A 21,904-nucleotide genomic window follows, 5' to 3' on the forward strand; every position below is an offset into this window, starting at 1 on the left:
GAGCTCCTTCCCCAGCATCTCAGCATGGAGCAGCCAAAGCTCTGAATTGTGTCTGGGAGCATCTGTGCTTTATCTTGATTTATTTTGTGCATCCATTCACAAGAATCATCCAAAGGTGTCAGAAGAGCCTAAAACAGGTTATTTATTGGATCTGAGAACACTTTAAAATTTTTTCCATATAACTTAGTGGCAATGACTTTTTCTCTTTATGCCATTTCAACTTACAAAGGTTTTTATAGGGACGCTCCACTCACAGATAGTGGGGGTAACCTGTGCTTGGTTTTTAGACTTCACGCAAGAGACAACTCTCACTAAGAGAGCTACCCTTTCCTGCATTGTACCTGTTGGGAAGGGACCTTGTTATTATGGATCAGGAGTTCATGCCTCAAGACTCGTTTGTGTAGCCCCAGTGTACCAGGCACTGCCCCGTGGCCACGCAGGGCTCGGTGTGCAGGGAGGAGGGTCATCAGTCGATCCTGTGCTTGAGGACTTGCTGAGTTACTGTCCCTGCTTCAGGCTGAGGTGACTCAGGTCCGTGACGTTTCCCTTCTGGCTTTCCTCTCTAAACGTTCAGTCTGAAATGTTTTTCTCAATCTAAGTCTCCACTGCTAAAGCAAAACAGATCACTGAAGCAATGAACAACTTGCTCAGCCCCAGATAACATTTTGGAACAGGAAGCATCTGAATGATTCAATGAAAAATAGCTGTTTTATTGGACTGATTCTGAAAAATGATCTCAATTATTTGTCTTTTGGTTTGTATCTATTGAGGTATAGTTGGGTTTTTTTTAAGATTTTATTTATTTATTTGACGGAGAGTGACACAGCGAGAGCAGGAACACAAGCAGGGGGAGTGGGAGAGGGAGAAGCAGGCTTCCTGCTGAGCAGGGAGCCTGATACGGGACTCAAACCCAGGACCCTGGGATCATGACCTGAGCCGAAGGCAGATGCTTAACGACTGAGCCACCGAGGCGCCCCGGTTTTTTTTTTTTATTTAAGTTTTTAAAGTTACTGACTTAGTCTCTTTAGAAAAATTGGCAGTGGAAAATAATTTACATTAGATTATCATCCCATTTATTGCTATTATTTTGCATATTAGGTAGAGCCTTTTCTCCAAGCTGGACTCAAATAGGTGACTCCAGAATAGAATTCTTTACTCTAGTCCCAGACTAACTGGTATTCTGTGTAATGACGTCCTGCATGGTTCTGGAATGCTGTACATTATTTCTCAAGGCATATCTCTCCACAAATGATGAACTATGGACATGGAAGGAAAGTTTCTGTGTTCGGTTTCTCCGGTAGATTGATGTGCTCTGCACATGGTAGGTGTTCAATCAACTTCATGCTTTAACAAATAAAGAAGGGATTTGGGGTGCTGAGTAAACCAATTAGCAATTCAGTGAAATAACCAGTGAATTAGGATCTAGTTAAAAGAACTGTTAATTTTGTAGTGTCCACACGAGCAAAACTTGTGGCAGGAAAATGCTAGATGCTACAAAAATGAAATCAGAGCCAGTATGAACACCATTTGTAACCATGGATAAGACATGTCGAAGTTAGACCCCAGTCTATGAAGCTTGGATTGACCATTTACTAGCCATGTACTTTGGAATAAGTTTCTTAACTTTTTAAATTCCTTAGTGCCTAAATTTCCTAATCAGCAAAATAACGATAATAATACCCTTCATAGTGCTATTGTGAAGCTTTATTACAGTAGTGTATAAAATGCTTAGCATAATACCTGGGACAAATAAGTACTCAAGAAATAGAAACTTATTTTTATTTTTTTAAAGATTTTATATATTCATTTGAGAGAGAGAAAGAGAGAGAGCACACATGAGGGGAGAGGGAGATGGGCAAGCAGACTCCCCACTGTGCAGGGAGCCCAATGAAGGGCTCCATTCCAGGACCCTGAGATCATGACCTGAGCTGAAGTCAGACGCTCAACTGACTGTGCCACCCAGGTGCCCCAAAACTTATTTTTATTAACAAACCCATATCATTTTCTGTTATACCTCATAAAAAGGAATATGAGTAGATTGTACTGTACATGCCCTTAAAAAAAGTCTCTCTCTAAATACAGAAAACCATGAACCTGATGGAGAACTTACATACAGAGTTTTTAGCCTTCACTGAAGCCTTCAAGGCAGAGCAGAAGGAATATAAAATTTCATTTAAATTTCCTGAGTTTCGCTATTCTGTGATGCTTCAGAAAGCGAAGGAGAATGATCGTCTATTCTGAGCAAGCGTCTCTTTCTGGTTCCCATAGTTCTCTCAGTACCACCATTGTCACTGTTTTGGCTCAAAACTCTCATGTTTAATTGTTCCATCCCTTTATCTCATGACCTGTCAGTTGTTGTGAATTCATGGCAAATCCTTTTTTTCTGTTCCCATATCCACCACCACAGCTGGGGTTTAGATCACTTAGGCTTGCCGGTTGCAGGAGTGTTTGCTGCCTGCAGGTATGGCCGGAAGCCTGTCTCTACCCGATCCCTGTGATGTGTGAGGAGCAGTAGGAGGGGTGGACTTGTAGCATGTGGGCGTGTGCTACACCAGCTCAAGAGATGCCCTGGGCCTTCTTGCTCTCACCTCTCGTGCTCCCCCTCTCAGACGACTCTTGCCTCACGATAAGGGTGGTGGGCTGTTGAGGGCCAAGAATTATGGGACTTCACGGCACTTTTTGGTCTAAGCTCTTGTCCTGCCTCTAGTCAGGAAGACAGAGTTCTCCACACAATCCATTCACCAGGCTTCAAGCAGGAGACATCATTTGTCAGGAATCAAGACTCCAAAATATTAAAGGACACGCTTTTGCTGGGCTTGGTCTCCTGCACACAATTTCCCTTGGGAATGGCTCAGCACTGTGGTCAAAAATAGTACTTGAGGATTCTGGTTCCTGGCTCAAAGTCACCCCCTTTAAATTCATCCCATCTCCAAATAGATCTTCTGTCTTCATTCGGTTCTTTCCTCAACTTTCCAGTCTAGCTTATTATTTCTTAAACATGACTTATAGCTTCTTCTTTGCTTGCTTAAAAATGTTTAATACCTGCCACTGATTAAGGTAAAGACCAGATACCAGATAATAACGATTTGCATGGCATTCAAGGTATTTCTGGATCTGACCCCAATTTAGCCTTCTGACTAATCTCAAAAAGTTGCCTGCCCTTCCCCCTCTTGTCCTTGTGAATAGCTGGCCTGACTCCCAACTATTCTATACCACCATGGCCACCCCTGCCAAAGCAGACCCACAGAGAGTGGAGCCTTGTAAATCAAGGTTATGGACCCTGAAGCCAGGCCATCTGGGTTCAAATACCAGCTCTGCCACTGACTCACTGTGTAAACTTTAAACAAGTTACTGAACCTTGTGCCTTAGGTTCCTCATCTGCCAAAGAGGGAAATAATAGTGTCTACCTCTAAGGGTGGTTCACAGGATCAAATTAATTAATGAATGTAAAGTATTTTAAATCATGCCTGGTGTATGTAAGAGCTCCACAGTTGTTAGATATCGTTAGACTCAACTTAAAAGCTCACACCCTCATTGCAGGGTAATTTTCCTCACTTTGTCTATGTTCTTCATGAGGCACTTATTAGATCCTGCCATATGGTACTAGTCAATTTAGTTGCTTTTACTAAATATCGAACATACAATAGAATATTTCTAACACGTTTGAGAGGTGTAAAGATGAACAGAAGCACAAACATCTGTAGTTCTATGACCAAGCTTTGGAGACAGAATATTACTCACCTTCAGGGAGGCCCTTACCTGTTCCTTCTGAATCTCATCCATCTCCATCCCCATCCATAATCTCCACTCAGATATTTTTTCTTTAAGTAATAGTAATTATCAATGCTGATGATTCAGTATAAAGATTCAAGTTTCTTTTTCTCAGGAAGCCCATCTTGAATTACAGATTTTAGCATTTGTCCTATCCCATTACTTGATTTTTCCCCCCTTTGGGGGCTTCTACCTGCCTGTCTTCCATATCTATTATATTTTCATGAGTCTCTTTTATCCTATCATTTATTTTTGAATTTTAAAATAACTTTTTATATCCAGTTCTCTTAAAAATACATTTTATAATGGTTTTATTGATATATAATTCTTATACCATACAATTCACCTGTTTAAAGTGTAAATTCAATGGTTTTTAAAATGTATCTGTGGAGTTGTGCCATCATCATCACCATCAATTTTGGGACATTTCATCACCCAAAAAGAAACCCCATACACATTAGCAGTCACCCCCAATTTCCTTAAGCCCCCCCAACCCACCCAGCCCCTAGGCAACCACTAATCTATTCTCTGTTTCTATAGATTTGCTTATTATGGCCATATCATGTAAATGGAATCATAAAACATATGGTGTTTTGACACTGGCTTCTTTCACTTAGCATAATATTTTCAAGATTCTTCCATGTTGTAATGTGTATCAGTTATTCGTTTGTTTTTATTGCTGAATAGTATTCCATTGTATGGATATACCACATTTTACTGATCCATTCATTCATCAATAGATGAACATTTGGGTTGACTCCATTTTTGTCTATTATGTATAATGTTGCTACAAACATTTGTGTAGTAGTTTTTGTGTAGACATGTAGTTTCATTATTCTGGGGTATAAACCTAGGAGTAGAATTGCTGGTCGTATGGTAAATCTGTAAAACCTTTGGAGAAGTTGTCCAACTGTATTCCAAAGTAACTGCACCATTTTACATTCCCATCATTAGTGAATGAGGATTCCAGTTTCCCTACATCCTCATTTACACTTTCATTATCTTTGTGATTATAGCAATCCTTGTAGGTATAAAGTGGTATTCTCATTGTGGTTTTGATTTTCATTTCCTTGCTTGCTAATGATTTTGAGCATCTTTTCATGTGTTTTTTTTTTTTTGCTATTGTATGTCTTCTTTAGAAAAATGCATATTCAGATCCTTTGCCCATTTTTTAACTGTCTTTTTGTGTTGAGTTGGCAAAATTCTTTATATGTTCTAGATACAAGTCCCTTATCAGATATATGATTTGAAAATTATCTTTTATTCTGTGGGTTGTCGTTTCACTTTCTTGATCATGTCCTTTGAAGCACAAAAGATTTTAATTTTGATGAAGTTGAATTTATCTGTTTTTCTTTTGATATTTGTGTTTTTGACATCATAGCTAAGAAACCATTATCTAATACAGGGTCTTCAAGATTTATGCCTATATTTTCTTCTAAGAATTTTATAATACTAGCTCTTACATATAAATCTCTGATCAATTTTGAGTTAATTTTTGTATATTAGGTGAGGGAGGGGTCCAACTTTATTCTTTTGCAGTATAGATAACTCTCTGTCCCAATGTCACTTGTTGAAAAACCTATTCTTTCCACCCTTAAATTGTCTTGGTATCTGATTGAAAATCAATTGACTGTGAATGGCAGGGTTTATTTCTTTTCCTTTTTAAATTTTTTTAAATTTAAATTCAGTTAATTAACATATAACATATTATTAGTTTCAGAGTAGAGGTCAGTGATTCATCAGTCTTATATAATACCTAGTGCTCATTACATCACGTGTCCTCCTTAATGTCCATCACCCAGTTACCCCATCCCCCCACCTCATTCCCCTCCAGCAACCCTCAGTTTGTTTCCTATGATTAAGAGTCTCATGGTTTGGGCACCTGGGTGGCTCAGTTGGTTAAGCGACTGCCTTCGGCTCAGGTCATGATCCTGGAGTCCCGGGATCGAGTCCCACATCGGGCTCCCTGCTCAGTGGGGAGGCTGCTTCTCCCTTGGACCCTCTCCCCTCTCATGCTCTCTCTCACTTTCTCTCTCTCTCTCAAATAAATAAATAAAATCTTAAAAAAAAAAAAGAGTCTCATGGTTTGTCTCCCTCTCTGATTTCATCTTGTTTTATTTTTTCCTCTTTCCCTATGATCCTCTGTTTTGTTTCTTAAATTCCACATATGAGTGAGATCATATAATAATTGTATTTCTCTGATTGACTTATTTCACTTGGGAGGGTTTATTTCTGGACTATTCTATTCTATTGCTCTGTATTATGATTATATATTCTTATGCCATTTTCATGCTGCTATGATTATTGTAGCTTTCTGGAAAGTTTTGAATAAAAAAATATGAGTTCTTCTTTTTCAGGGTCTTTTTCATTTTTATTTTTTTATTGTTTCCATTCTGGGCTCCTTGAATTTCCATATGGATTTTAGAATTAGCTTGTAAATTTGTGCAAAGAAGCCAGATTTTGATTTTGATTTCTGTATTCCTTGATTTCTTACATTAATGTTTTGTAGTTTTCAGAGTATGTAATTTGGACTTCTTTTGTTAAATGTATTCCTATGTGTTTAATTCTTTTCATTCTATTGTAATTGCAATTGTTTTCTTAATTTCACTTTCAGATTGTCCCTTGCAAATGTACAGAAATGCTATTGATTTCTGTGTATTGATTTATATCATGTGACCTTGGTGAACTTGTTTTTTCAGTTCTAATGGTTGTAAAATTGATTCTTTGGGATTTTCTGTATATAAGATCTGTATATCTGTATATAAGATCATGCCATCTGCAAATAGAGGTAGTGTTACTGCCTTTCTCATCTGGATGCCTTTTAGTTTATGTTCTTGCCTACTTGCCATGGCTAGACCCCGCAGCACAATCTTGAATAGAAATGGTGAGAGTAGAAATCCTTCTCTTGTTTCTCATTTTAGAGGAAAACCACTTAGTATTTCACTATTAAGTATGATCTCAGCTGTGAGTTTTCAGATGCCCTTCATCAGGTTGAGGAAATTTTCTTCTATTTCTAGTTTGTTGAGTTATCTGATTCATCAAAGATATTATCTGTTGTGTTTACTTGTTCCTGAATTCCTGCTAGCTTAGTCTTAAATTATAGCATTTTTATTTTACGTCTTATTCTTTAACAATTTCTGTCACCTTTCTTTTCAAACTTCCCTTTTCTCCAATCACTTCATTTTTCCTAATTCTAATTTGTTATTCTTTTCTCTTCTATCATTTTGTCCATTTCATTTCCATCACTTCTAAATATGAGGTTAAGCTTTTTACCTTTTTGTGGGCATGTCTCTTTGACGATTTTTATTATTTGTAGGGATCTTGTTCTGCTCTCTTCTCTTCCTCTCTCTTCCTCTCTCTCTCTCATTGCATAACTTCGTATGGGATTCAACTCTGATATTTTTCTGATGCTATAATTTTTAAGGAAAATGAGTTTTCCAGTATTTTTAGAGCGATGGTGGTAGTTTGCGGTATCTTTTCTAGTTTCATGATTCTTGGGCTCCCTCTTCTGTTCTTTTCACAATACTTATCTGGACATTCTCTTTCTTTCCTTTCTATTGGCCTTGCCTGTTCAAAGGAGATTTTATCCCAGCAATTTCTTCTCACTGGAAGTCCTGAAAGAGTGCTTTGGTGAAACCCTCCAGGCTAAGCCGCTGTGGGGCCTTCAGTGAGAGCTTGTTGGGGTTCTTTCATTCTCACGGGGCGGGGGGGCAGATGACTTGCTGCCTTTCCTTTGCTTCCTCCTGCACCAAGGATGGTCCTGCGTGGGTCTTGTAGCTACAGGAGCTCTGGCTCCTCCTAGTTGGAGCCCATGGGGACTCTCTTGTTACCTAGTTTGCTGCGCACGTTGCCCATCAGTTTTCGGAGTTTGTTATCATAGTTGCTCTTCCGGTTCTTCTGAGGGGATTCAAGAATATTTAGGTACCATGCCTCTACAACTGCCATCTTCCCAGAATCATTGGGAGCCACTTACAATCCTTTCTGATGTGAGGCAGGTTATAAAAGAAGCAAATAAATAACACTTAAAGTTCTTCATAATACTTTATTAGCTTCTATGTCACATGTAAATAATTCATATATACAGATATGCTCCAGTCAAAAAAGAAATAGAGTTCTGCTTTTGCAATTCCTGAGAGGACGCTTACTTATTAATTAGCTCTTTAAAGACAGTATTTTAGTTTTTGTTCCTCCCTATTTCTAGGAAGGACAGCACTGCCAATATTTCCATAAGATGAGGCTATGATCTCAGACCAGAGAGGCAGCTTTTGTTTCTTGGCTATTCCTTCACTTATCTGCTTTTCCTCATCATGTGTCCTCGAGTCTATCCTCATTGGAAGTGGAGAATGGTGGTTTGGGGTCATGCTGGGAATAGACTTGGGGGCCACTTGTCTGTCTTTTCTAGGAGACTTAATAATATCACAAATACAGACATATCTGTGAATTTTGCTCTCAGCTTCAGTGTTTCTTTCAATGGGTGTATCCCAACTGAGTAGTGTACTTTGGCAATACTGTATGAGAGTCAAGCAAGAATTAACCTTCTAGAGCCTATTATGCATACTTTGAGAAATGACTATGCCACATTGCTAGAACAGTCATTTTGCATTCACTCTGAGTCCAAGACTGGGTGATATTTTTCCATCTTCTTTCACATAAAAAGTCATTCTCAATAATTTTATTTGTATAACATATTTTTTCTACCTCTAAGTTAGCATGCAATTTTTCTCTGTGATTTTAATCAGTGTCCATCTGACCACATTCCCAATTTACCATGATCACTTGGAATTCAGAGCATATCCTCAAAGGCAGTAAAAACAGTTTTGGCCCTGAGGTGTTGCTACCCAGGCTTATATTCAATATTCAGTCATCCTACTGATGAAGTTATTAAACAATGCTGAATCAGAAGTATTCATTTTTCTAAACCTAACATGTATATTTGCAGTTTAATACTACAGGGTTTTATGAACCCCTTTAATGGAATAGTTGCGACATAATTGTAAAGTTGCTCTTGGCATCTGTGTAGATAGTGCCACAATAAGCATGTAATTGTTATTGGTCAATATTGTTGAAGGAAGAGAGAGACCAAGGAAGGAAGGAAGGAAGGAAGGAAGGAAGGAAGGAAAGAGAGAAGGAACTGTTATTTATTGGTATGTAGATGAGTGCTAAGTGATGATATACTGGAAGCTTTGCAAAATGCCCTTAAGGAAAAAAAAAATAGCTATTTTTTATTCCTTTGTAGGAAAACACTAAATGAAGGTAGCAATATTTCATTTAAGCAAACCACTTAAGAACCCTTATGTTAGGGGCACCTGGGTGGCTCAGTTGGTTCAGCGACCGCCTTCGGCTCAGGTCATGATCCTGGAGTCCCGGGATCGAGTCCCACATCGGGCTCCCTGCTCAGCGGGGAGTCTGCTTCTCCTTCTGACCCTCTTCCCTCTCATGCTCTCTATCTCTCATTCTCTCTCTCTCTCAAATAAATAAATAAAATCTTTAAAAAAAAAAAAAGAACCCTTATGTTATACAAACAAATGCAAAATCAGCAAATACCACTCTGCTGTGGGGGAAAACTGAGAAAACCAAATTTTTTTAAAAAGAAAAGCTTAAGGTTTAAAATTGTGCTTTTATAGATTATCATGGTTTTAGATTAAAAGTAATCATTGATGGAAATATTTTATGAAGTTTACTATTTCCTTTTAAGTGGAGTATGCAGATGTTCTTAAAACTAACACATCTTCAATTTAAAAAACTTTCCTGGGATTCTTTTATTTTATAGATACCCTGGGATTCTTTTGTTTTATAGCTCATCTTTGAAGCTGAATTAAGCTGTAATTGCTGTGTCTCACGGAACTCTGTTCCCTGTCAACAAACATTAAATCAAAAGATAAGATTTTTATTTTCAGTGACTTTTGTTTATTAGGATTGTATAAATATAGTTAAACCTCATTGTGTGATGGCTTATTCTTACATGGATTTGGATAGCATGGTGACCAATGAAGAGTTTTATTTGATAAATTGATTTCCTAAGTTACAAAGTTTGTTTCTTCCTATTCCCAATGAGCATTATCTTAAGGTTCCACTATAAATATATGTGAGTCTGTCTTTGGGTTTTTCAAAATGAAGAGCTTAAGTATAAACCCCTTTGATTTTCAATTATTATGTAATTTATTGCCCAATTCTCTTTCCACTTGACTTAATAATTATTGAGCTTTCGATGCTATTTAGCAAACTTTATATTCAGCTGTATCTGCTTCCTTGTGGTATGTGGTGATTCTACAAGTATTTTAGACAATCTTAAGTAGGATAGGTGGCCAATATCTGGGTTTCCAGTGCAAGCTATATTCATCTCCATCATGGCTCCTCTCACACCGTGTAAATGTGGTTACTGGTTTGTCTCTTGCCACCTTGGGGTGGTGACCAGTGTGCCCATTTCTAAATCTCTTACGGCAGAGTGGAGGCACTCGATAAATATTTGCCAAGTGAAATAAAGTTTAAACTTTATGGTGCACACTAGAACTTTTCTTCAGTCATGACCTTGATTCTCATTATTTTACACATTATGAAGAGCATTCCCTCTTTCCTGAACATCAAAACATCATGAACATCGAAGACACTAATTATAATAAAAATATACAGATAAAAGGAAACATCTCATGACTCTTGGTGGACACATTATGTGATGGTCTTTGTACAAGGTTCTCTTTGTAACCTGGCATGCAGCATTTTTCATCAGTGTGCATCTTATGTACTGACAAGTCACTGTGATGACATTAGGAAGGTGACAGGGCTAGAAGAATGACTCAGCAGGGAAACACAGACATTGCTATGTAGGTGTCTATCGCATGACTCCAGAGAAAGTCACAAATGGTGAAATTGTTGCTCTTTTTCAGGCAGAGTTTACAATGGTTTAATAATATGTTAGTCTTGGATTATCGTATTCCCTACGGTGATAAAATGGGATGATGAAATTCACATCTGATTTCCTGGATTTTTTTTTTTTGTTAGGTTATATCTAATAGTGTAACTATTGTATTTTTTTTATGCCTGAATCACTGTCATCTTCATTTTGAAACTTGGTGTTAAATACTTGAAGAATTTCCTTCTTTTTCTTTCTAATTGAAATATATCTTGGGCATCCCTTCAGGTTAATACATACAGCTGTTTATTATTCTTTAGCATGGATGTGCCATATTTTATTAGCTCATGAAGATGAGATTAAAGGGAGAGAAGAGAATGGGGATTACTATTTTCCTTTATATCTCTGATTTGTTATAATAAGCATGTATCACTTTTGTTGTTAAGATTATAAAGTTTAAAATGTGATAATAAATGTTCTTTCAAGGAGGCTGGTTTAAAGACAAAGATTTTTAGAACTAACTTCTGCATATAATGAGTATTCAAAATGATTAAATAGTTTGATGACAATTTTAGGATGTGACCTTTGATTTTGGAGTCAGATCCCCCAAGACTGATGTCATAGAGCTTACTACCTATGTCTTATTCTGTGAGTTTTATGGTTTCAGGTTTCACATTCAAGTCATTAATCCATTTTGAGTTAATTTTTGTATATGGTATAAGGTGGTGGTCTAGTTTCATTCTTTTTCCAGTGGCCCTCCAGTTTTCCCAACACCATTTATTGAAGAGATTGTCCTTCCCCCATTGTATATTCTTGGCCTCCTTTGTCATAAATTAATTGGCCATACATGGGTGTGTTTATTTCTGGGTTCTCTATTCTCTTCCATTGGCTTATATATCTGTTTTTAAGCCGATACCATACTGTTTCAATTACTATAGCTTTGTAATACAGTTTGAAATCAGGGAGCATGATGCCTCCAGTTTTGTTCTTTCTTAATATTGCTTTGGCTTTTCAGGGTCTTTTGTGGTTCCATACAAATTTTAGGATTATTTGTTCTATTTCTGTGAAAAATGCCATTGGAATTTTCTTAGGGATTGCATTGAATCTGCAGAATGCTTCGGATAATATGGACATTTTAACAATAGTAATTCTTCCAATCCATGAGCAAGGAATATCTTGCCATTTACTTGTGTCTTTGGTTTCTTTCATCAACATCTTATGGTTTTCAGTGTACAGGTCTTTCACTTTCTTGGTTAAATTTATTTCTACGTGTTTTATTCTTTTTTATGCAGTTATAAATGAGGTTGTTTTCCTAATTTCTCTGTCTGATAGTTTGTTATTGATATACAGAAATGCAACAAGTTTTTGCATGTTGCTTTTATACTCTACAGCTTTACTGAATTTGTTTATTAGTTCAAATAGCTTTTTGGTGGAGTCTTTTAGGATTTTCTATATATAAAATCATGTTGTCTGCAAACAGTGACACTTTTTCTTCTGCCTTTCCAATTTGGATGTTTTATTTCTTTTTCTTGCCTAATTGCACTAGCTAGTATTTTCAATACTATGTTGAATAAAAGTGGTGAGAGTGAGTATTCTTAATTATGGAGAACAGTATGGAGGTTTTTCAAAAAATTAAAAATAGAACTCCAATATGATCTAGTAATTCTACTTCATGGTACCTATTCAATGAAAACAAAAACACTAATTTGAAAAGATAGAAACACCTCTGTGTTCATTGAATCATTATTACAATAGCCAAGATATGAAAATGTTCTAAGTGTTCATTGATAGATGAATGGATAAAGGAGATGTAATATATATAATGGAATTCTACTCGTCCATAAAGAAGAATGAAATCTTGCCATTTGCAGCAACATGGATGGACTCTGAAGATATTATGACAAGTGAAATAAGTTAGACTGAGAAAGATGATATGATCTCACTTACATGTGGAATCTAAAAAACAAACGAACAAAACCAAAGAACACTCATGGATATGATAACAGAGTAGTGGTCACCAGGAGGGAGGAGGTTGGACGGTGGGTGAAATAGATAAAAAGGTACAGACTTCCAGTTGTAAAATGAATAAGTAACAGGGATGTGGTGTATAGCACGGTGACTACACTCAGTGGTATAGTAGTGCATATTTGAAGGTTGCAAAAGAGTGGATCTTGAAAAGTTTTACCACAAGAAGAAAAACATTTCTTGTAACTTTTTAAGATGATGGTTGGTGACTAGATTTATTGTGGTGATCATTTCATAGTGCATGTGAGAGTTGAATCATTACATTGTACACCTGAAACTAATATAACGTATGTCAATTATACATAAATAAAAAAATTAAAATGTAACTACAAAGTTATGAACACATTTTTTGTTTAGTTTTCACAAACTAAATTCAAAGGTGTTTCTAAAAAAACCAGTTCCATAAGGCTTTTAGGTAAATACAGTAGTATTAGAACTCACACATGCTTCCAGGACTAAGGAAAATAACAATTTAGATATTTAAGTTCTGGCATTTTTTAAAAAAGTCAGTCCCAAAACTCCATGGTCACATTTATTATGTATTTGTATATATGGATGTAGGTAGAGAGTGGTCTTTCTATGTGTGAATTGAACAGCAGAAAAAGGAGAATGAATCCAAGCGTGGCACATTGACCAAAACACCCACCATGGAACAGCTAAAATTCATTTTAACTTACATTCTTCTCTTTGATTCTTTGTTCATTATATTAATTTTATTCATTATATTAATATATCTTTTTCACTGTCATTTATTACTTTGGGTAGACTGTCTTGTGATTGTTCACTAATCAGATGTCACTTAAAAATCATATTGGCATACTTTCCCTTATCATGCTGCCCTTGTGAGACAAGCATTTTAAGTGTTACGAGGAGGTGCTGTTATTATTACAAAGGTTATTATAGGAAGGATAAAAGTACTTCATTGGGAACAGTAGCCCCATACATGAGAAAAAAATGTAACACAGTTCCAGAAGCATTGAAACAAGAGTGGAGGGTACATAAATGATCTCAGATTACCAGATTAGTGCAGATAATAGAAGGAAGCATGTGAACCCAAGTTCCTTCTATGGATATAAACTGGGAAATACAGAGGAATCTGCAGCATGGTGTACTAGGAGTACAACAGGGTGCAAATGTATCCTGTGACCTGGTTATCTGCACAACACTGGGATTGGGTCCAGCTACTTTGATCCTCTAGAGAAGCAAGACGGCTTCCTCATGTAAAGCTAATTTGGTGGAGTACAGAGTTGGGTCCTATAGCAGGCTGCCCAGGTGACCTTACTGCAGGGCACACAAAGGCTTGGGTGCCTGCCACTCTCCTAATCAGAAATCCTTGATATTGCTTGTATAGTGTTGTTTCTTCCTGAGATGCCATTTTGTCACTCATCCCCAGAACAATTCTTTGGCTAACAACACTAATAATAGTAAAATATACTGTGTTCTGATAATTTAGGGGGTTCTGTTGCCGATTCCGATTCTACTGTCTATAAGCAGTAGTCCTTGTTCAAACAGCAGTCCTCTGTCCCTCCCAGCAGATGGTACTGTGGTTGGAAATCTTTACAGCATTCCAGTGGAACCATTATGCCTTTGATGCGTCACTATGCCAAGGCCCAGGAGCTATGGAACATATTACCTTACCAAGAAAGGCCTGCCTTATACTGCTTTGGCACTTGCCAAAATGGTCTTCACATTGAGAGTCCCAGAGTGTGCCTTGCAGAGTAATAAATTACATTACCAACAGCCGTTATGACCTCAGTGAGAGACGCATGAAGCCAAGAGCAGCTACATGTTACTGTCAGTTAATTAGTGTTGGTATTCATTAAAAGTGGGAGTGAGAGCCTGGAAACAATCCATTACTCATTGTGAATGGAGTCATGGGACAGCATAAAAGCTATCCAAGGAACCAGTGAAAGCAAGGACCAGGAAGTAGAATAGAGATCAACGAATTGGTTACTTGGTTATAGTTCTTTACTACGTGCATGCACACTCACACACACTCATACACTGAGCCCTCACTTGCACATTTGTACACCATTTTCCCTAGCTCCCATAGTCCACGTTATGGTTTGAATTGTGTGCTCCCCAAAAGACACAATGAAGTCAACTCCCAATACCTATGAATGTGAACTTATTTGGAAATAGGCTCTTTGTGGATGTAATAAGTTAAGATGAGGTCATCCTCAATTTGAGTGGACCCCAATCCATGGGACTGGGGTCCTTATAGGAAGAGGAAAAAAAAGAGACTCAGGGATGAAAATGTCACGTGAAGACACGGAGACACACAGACACGAGGGAAGATGGTCGGGTGCTGATAAAGGCAGAGATTACAGATATCCTGCCACAAGCCCTGGGGGCTGTGAGCAAAGAAGAATCCTTGGATGGGGGTGGGGTGGTGGTTGGAGGGAGTGTGGCCTTGCCAACACCTTGATTTCAGGCTTCTGGCCTCCGTAAGTGTGAGACAATAAATTTCTGTTGTTTTAAGCCACCAGTTTGTGCTGTTTTGTTATGAAAACCACAGGAAACTAACATCAATCACTTCTATAAAATGGACACCCTCCTATTTACAGCACTTTGTGTGTGTATCTTCTGACACACTTCCACACTCATGTTTATGTCTCATTTAAAACAATTTAAACTCAAATGCAATAAGTTTATGCACCTCTAATCCAATCAACTCTTGTCAGGCTGTCCAGTTTTGAATAAAATGAAAGGTGGGTCAGAATTGCAAGGTGGGCAACTACTAAACTTTGTGAACTACTTTGGAAGTAAGGAAAATGTACCCTTTTTGTTATGATTCCTCAATCCGGGAGACAGTTGTGATAGAATTATAGTAAAAATATTTGTTTAGAATATATTTGTCTCATTACTCACCTAGTTTTGGAACCCTGTACAGTTTAAGATAACCTGTACAGTTTGCCTTCAGACACATTAACTAATGGCAATGGCTGCAGGAGCTTATATGTGTGTGTTAGACTCTGTGGCAAGTACAAATAATGCAAAGTGGCCCTTGTCAGTCATCAGAGTGTTCATTGGCTATAGCCAGCGCTCCCCAATGTATCCTCCTGACCATCACACTTTTTCTTTGAGCTCCCGGCTCCTGAGTCCAGCTGCCTACCTCCACATCTCCACGTGGCTATCTTCAAGGAATTCAGACTCAACACACAGGAAACTAAGCTTTTGGTATTTCTTGTCACTCTAATTTTCTTTCATGTTCCCTTTGGTGCCACCACCCATCCAAGTATGCATGCAAGTCTAAAAACCTACACTTCAGGCTCTCCCCACCCACCATCATTCTGGCTTTATCTAATTAAACACCACTATTTATTTTACCTCCTAAATATCTCTGGAGTCTGTCCCAATCTCGCCATGTCCTCCACCACGAGTTTAGTCCAGGTACCAGGAGCTTCCCTCTAGCTCCCTGCAGGAGCCTCCTACTGGCAGGAAGCTTAGTAGGCAGGTCACCTACACCCAGCCTCCTCTTTACACTGCAGCCCAAAGCATTTTTTCAGAAAGCAAATCGTAAGATGCCATCTGCCTGCTTAAGTGTACAGTGGTTTCCCAGAGCCCTCAAGTGAAGGCTAGAATCCCTAACTTTGTCTAGAAGTCTTCAAGCCTCAGTTTACACTCCTCTCCTCATTCCTTGTACTACAAACCATGCTCCTTTCTTATGGTGTAACAACTGTGCAGTGCCCCTCCCATGTCGGGTTTCTCTACCTACTGTTTCTTTTGTCTGGAATGTTTTTTTCTCTCCTCTTCCCTTCCTCGAATTCTTCTAGTTAACTACCACTTGTCATTCAGGATTCTGCTCAAACAACACTTCTTCAGGAAAAGCTTTCCTGATGTCCCAGCACAGGTCAGGGCCCCTGAGAGTATATTTATTGATTCTCTCATTCAGTAACAGTTATCAATATCACTGCATGCCAGGCACTCTTCTAGGCACTTAGGCTCATCCTCATCACTAGGCATGAAGATAAGGCCTCTACTCACATAAGCTTATGATTTAGTTGGAGGAAAAGACAATAGACAAGTAAATGAACAAGAAACCACCAGATAATGATAAACTCAATAACAGAAATATAACAGATAAAAATAAGACAGGGTGGGGCATTAAGCTTCTCCGAGCAGGTGGCAGCTAAGCTTAGGCTTGACTGTCAATAAGAAGGCAAGGGTATAAAATTCCATGGGAAGAACATTCCCAGCAGAGGTTCTAGTTGGGGAGGGAAGGCTCTGGAGAAGAGAAAGATGACTAGGGTGTGGGAATGAAGAGGATTAGTTTATACAGAAGAGATAATCTGGGGCAGGATTATGAAGGTCAACTTATGGTGTTTGGATTGAATTTCTAATGTAATGAGAAGGTAGTCATGGGCTTTAAACACGGAAATTATTTCCTGCCCTTTACATTTCCAAAAAAGCACTGTGGCCGCTGTGTGCAGAAGGATTTTGGGTGTGCAAACTTCTAAGGAGAGCCATCAGATGGGGGCCCACTGCAAGAGTGCAGGTGAAAGATGGCAGCAGCTCAGACCGGGAGAGTAGCTCTAGGGCTGGAGAAAGATAAACAGAGGATGGTCCCTGCAAGTCGAGGGCAGAGGAATTGCTGGTGGATTGGATATGGGAGATAATGGGAAAAGAAGACTCAGGGACGATTTCCGGATGGAGCAGCTAGGTGAATGGCGGTGACAAACATTGAGCTAGGACATGTTGACAAGGAACGGGTTTGGAGATGGAGAAAACAAGAGTTCTGTTTTAGGCATGTCAAATTTGAGATATATATTAGATGGCCAAGGGATCTGTCAGGTCAGCTGTGGTTTCTAAGTCTGGAGTTTAGGTAACAGGTGATACCTGGAGTCACAAATTGGAAACCATTAGCAATAGGTATTATTAAAGCCACAGGTCTAGATAAAACATGAAGGACTCACAATGAGCTTTGGGACTTAATATTATTTGGAGGTGGAACCAAGGACGAAGGACTAGTAAAGGATGCTAAAAGGAGCTGCCAGTGAAATAGGACAACTGAAAAGTGTGGGGTCAAGACAGTCCAGGGTGAAAATCATCCCGCTGACTTAATTCTGCTTTGGGTGTTCTACTACTGTTGCAAGTTCAGCAAAGAGAGCTAACCAACCCCTTCTTAATGTATTTGGCAAAAATACGAATCCTACTTCGACTATCAAACTTAAGTTTACTTCTGCTATCAATAGGAGATTATCACACCAGTTGAGTAACAAAGCTCATTCTCATTAGTTAATGGACATAGTAGTAGGTTTTCCTCTGGCTCCCAATCCATAGTCTCCGTTGGTTCCTTCCTCCTTCCTTTTAGATTTCAAACATTGATTAGGTAAAAGATTAATTTCAAACATCTAAAAATAGCAAATGCATGTCTGAGGATCATAGTCAAATATATTCCCAAGAACACGTGGACACATCCAATGTTGAAAGTAGGAAGCAGCATACCCAGGATGCAGTTGGTAGTTTTACAGCTGTTCATTGAATATGTGTGTAGCTAGATATAGTTTAAAAGACTCAGGAATATTCAAAAGAAATGAATTTTGGGAGAGCAGGGAACAAGGGGAGATAGTTAAAAGAGAACATAAATAATTTGCATTATCAGGCATCTTCCACCTTGGGGTGTGTGTTTGCATAAACGTGTGTGTGTGTGTGTGTGTGTGTGTGTGTGTGTGTGTGTGTGTGTGTGTAAGGGTCAAGCTCCAGCTTGCTCATCTGGGATAGTAGGAGCTTGCATCAAAACATTCATCAAAACACAGGCTGCATTCCATTTCCACAGCCCAATATCAAGATTGCCCAGAATTACATCTTTATGCCATTAGACATCTAATGCAAAGCCATCTAGGCTTTCAGCTTTCCCCGGGGACCCCTTGGGAGGAATTTCTGCCGAGAGCCGGCAACTCAGACCTGATGCTTGTTAGGAATGAACCCTGGTGCAAGCTTCAGGGAGGGCTTCCGTTGTCAAAACAATAATAGCTGTAATTTTCTCTCCCTCTATTTACAGGAAACAAACTCTTCCTTCCTGTCCTCTGCCTGTAGCAGAAAATAGACCAGCCAAGCAGATGTCCAGGGATGGTGGAGGAGTACTTCGGGCTGTAGCTTCCTTGGACAGAAAACAAGCACTCAAGAGAGCCTTGGGGGTAGGGGGATAGGGTGGGGAGGAGGAAGGGGGTGCAGTATCGTGTCCCGATTCCGAATGTGGGCAATGCTTCTCGCCTTCTTTCTCTCCCTCCAGGCCCCTTTGTCTCTTTCCAGCTCTTTCCTGCCACTGTGAGACCTGTGACCTAAATATGGCCAGGGAAGTCTCCAGCAATCGCAGTATTTTTAAACTCTTGTGCCTCCTGTTTGCCGACTCATGTGACGTAGGCGAACCAGATCCAGAGAGTTTCTCATGGGAATCCAGGATGCTTCGCCATAACCGCTGGCTTGGGTTGTGCATGCTTTTGGCCTTGGTTAATGTAGCCCTTGGGGTTTCATTTCACATCTTTGAGACTTGGGAAGCAGCAGACCCTGTGAGTGCAGCAGGAATGTGCCAGGGAGGCTATCTTCAGGGTTCCCCCCAAGGATGGCCACCTTGAGGCTGTGAGAACTTGCTGGCTGTGTAACTGGAGCCCAGCTTGGGGGTGGGAGGCAGTAAACCAGACAACTTAATGCAGACATGGGCACTAGCGAGAGAGACCAGTTCTTGCCCCATTTTAATAGCCCTTCATGTCCAAATCCTCGTCATTGTTGTTGTTGTTGGGTTTTGTTTGGCTGTCCTTGCAGATTATCCAGCTTTAGTTGTGATAGTCTATACATGCCCCCAGCCCTTCCCTTCAGCATTACTGTTTCCAGTGACTATTTATTTCTCTTTCTGCTGCTTCTGTTCAGATCTTTCTCTCCACTGAAAACGTGTTTCAAAATGTCCTGGAATAGAAAATATTTTGTTTTATTTAAGAAATATCTTTATTTTCAAGCAATTTCTTCATCAGCATTAAAGTATATCTGAAGATAAAATGATAGGGAACCACTCACAAACTTCCTGAGTGAGAAAAATGACCTTTAAAACAATGATGGAATAATGAAATTGTCACTAGGGGTGTGGTTTTTTTGCCAGAATACTAAATGCAGTTAGTTCTCTAAGCTACACATTGCGAAACTCTAGATGTCACTATTCACACTATAGTTTACATTTAATGTGAGGATTTCCTGTCAAGTGTCAGTCAAGTGTCTTGAAGGAAGGGTGCCTTTTTCCGTTTTGTGCAAAAGGACTGTATGGACTAGCAGTATCTACTTTTTTCCCCCTAGTGCACTTTATCTGCTATAATCACTGCTGTTTACTTAGTGCTGACTTTGTATCAGATGCTAATATAGTCAGTGTTGCGCTTGTAACCCAGCTCTAAAAAAAAAGAAGCCTGGATTGCAGTGTTTGCCAATTTCCATGGTGTAAATATTCCCCCATGGCCAAGTTCAAGCTACCAAAGTTCTTGAAAGTAAAGCCAACTACAGTTGGCTTTCCTGAGCCAGTAGGAGTCAGGCCCAGCGTACTGCTGCTGGCTCTAAGTATTAACGGCCTTAAGTATTAATCAGTGTTAGTTACTCTATAAATTGATCCTATTCTTATTCACTCTCATACAGATAAGGAAACTGAGGCTTTGGAAAGTTATGTCGCATTGCCAAAGGTGACAGAACCAGTAAGCTGTGGAGCCAGGTTTTGAGCCTAGGCAGCCGAACACCAGCGCCCACACACGCAAGCCCTCCACCGTACTCCAGGTGGTGGTGCAGGTGCTCAACAAATTATTTCCGAATGAGGAAGTATTGATTTCAAGAAATATCTACTCCTTTAAGTATTGTACAACTCAGCTTCCACCAGAGAAAGAACCAGTAAAATACTATATATTACATATTACATATTATGTATATACATATGTTAAGAGATGTATTGCAAGGAATTGGCTTATGTGATTGTGGGGGCTAGCCAGGCAAGTCAGAGCTGTGTAGGGCAAGGTATTAGGAAGGGCAGGCCAGAAATTCTGGAGCAGGTGCTGACACTGCAGTCTACAGGTAGAATTTCTTCCATAGGGAAGCATCAATTCTCTTTTTCAGGCCCTTCAACTGATTGGATCGGGCTCACTCAGATGATCTAGGAGAATCCTCATTTCATAAAGCAAACTGATTATAGATTTCAATCACACGTACAAAAATACCCTCATAGTAACAGCTGTATTAGTGTTTGATTGAAGAACTGGGGACACTAGCCTAGTTAAATTGTCACATAAAGTTTTATGAATTAAATTGTGTTCCCCAAAAAGTAATGTTGAAGTCTTAACCTATGGTGCATGTGACCTTATTTGGAAACAGGGCTTTTGCAGATGTAATCAAGTTAAGAGGAGGTCATATTGGAGTAGGGTGGGCCTTTGATTGAATATGACCAGTGTCCTTGTAAGAAGAGGATAAAAATTTGGACACAGAAATATGGCGAGAAGGCCATGTGACAATGGAAGCAAACACTGGAATGATGTACCTACAAGACAAGGAATGCCAAGAATTTGTGGAAAACACCAGAAGATAGGAAGAGGCAAGGAAGGGTGCCTCCTTAGGGTCTTCAGAGGGAGTAGGAACCGCCAACACCTTGATGATAGACTTCTGACCCCAGAACTGTGAAACAATAAATTTCTGTTGTTTGGAGCCACCTAGTTTGTGGTACCTTTTTTAGGACAGCCCTAGGAAACTGACCTAACAGGATTTTAAAAATAACACTAAATGATAATAAATTCAAATAATGTCTACTTCACCAAAATCTAAAACTTCACTTTTATTTAAAAAAGAGTATGCTTAGCACAATGTGACGTTCTCAGCAGTAGCATCTTTGTGGATCATTTCAAGTTTTCTGTGTATCTATAAACTAATTTGAATAGCATTTTTTAAATAATATTACATTAGTTTTAGAGGTACAGCATAAGGATTCAACATTTATATACGTTACACGTGATCACCATGATAAATCTATTGAACAGCTTTTATTTAAGTACGTGATGGAATGTATACACATTTCTATCAAAACAATCACTTGAGGAAATATTTCACTTAAGCCAATGGGATTGACATTGTAAAAGCATCTTTAGTGGTGCATTGAAATAAATATTTGTAGATGAATGAGGATTGAGTCCATTCATTGCCTTCAGGGCCTGTTATTCATTCTTTGGACTTCTATTAGTGCTAACAATTCCTTTTAAGGCTAAATATGATTTGGGGGAATAGTCCAAATCAGTGTCAGAT

General features: G+C 38.9%; 1 long non-coding RNA gene across 1 annotated transcript in view; it reads left to right on the forward strand.

Moving 5' to 3' along the window:
• Window positions 1-20,211, forward strand: part of LOC141372910 (uncharacterized) — a 24,145-nt gene extending 3,934 nt beyond the window's left edge. Inside the window, exons 2-3 of the long non-coding RNA XR_012378429.1 lie at window positions 18,651-18,786; window positions 18,882-20,211. This is a non-coding gene — a long non-coding RNA (uncharacterized lncRNA). The remainder of the gene's footprint in view (window positions 1-18,650; window positions 18,787-18,881) is intronic.
• The last annotated feature ends 1,693 nt before the right edge of the window (window positions 20,212-21,904 follow it).

The sequence above is a fragment of the Callorhinus ursinus genome, unplaced genomic scaffold (assembly GCF_003265705.2).
Source record: "Callorhinus ursinus isolate GAN/ISIS: 27379988/994484 unplaced genomic scaffold, GSC_fseal_2.0 scaffold6, whole genome shotgun sequence".
NCBI lineage: Eukaryota > Metazoa > Chordata > Mammalia > Carnivora > Otariidae > Callorhinus > Callorhinus ursinus.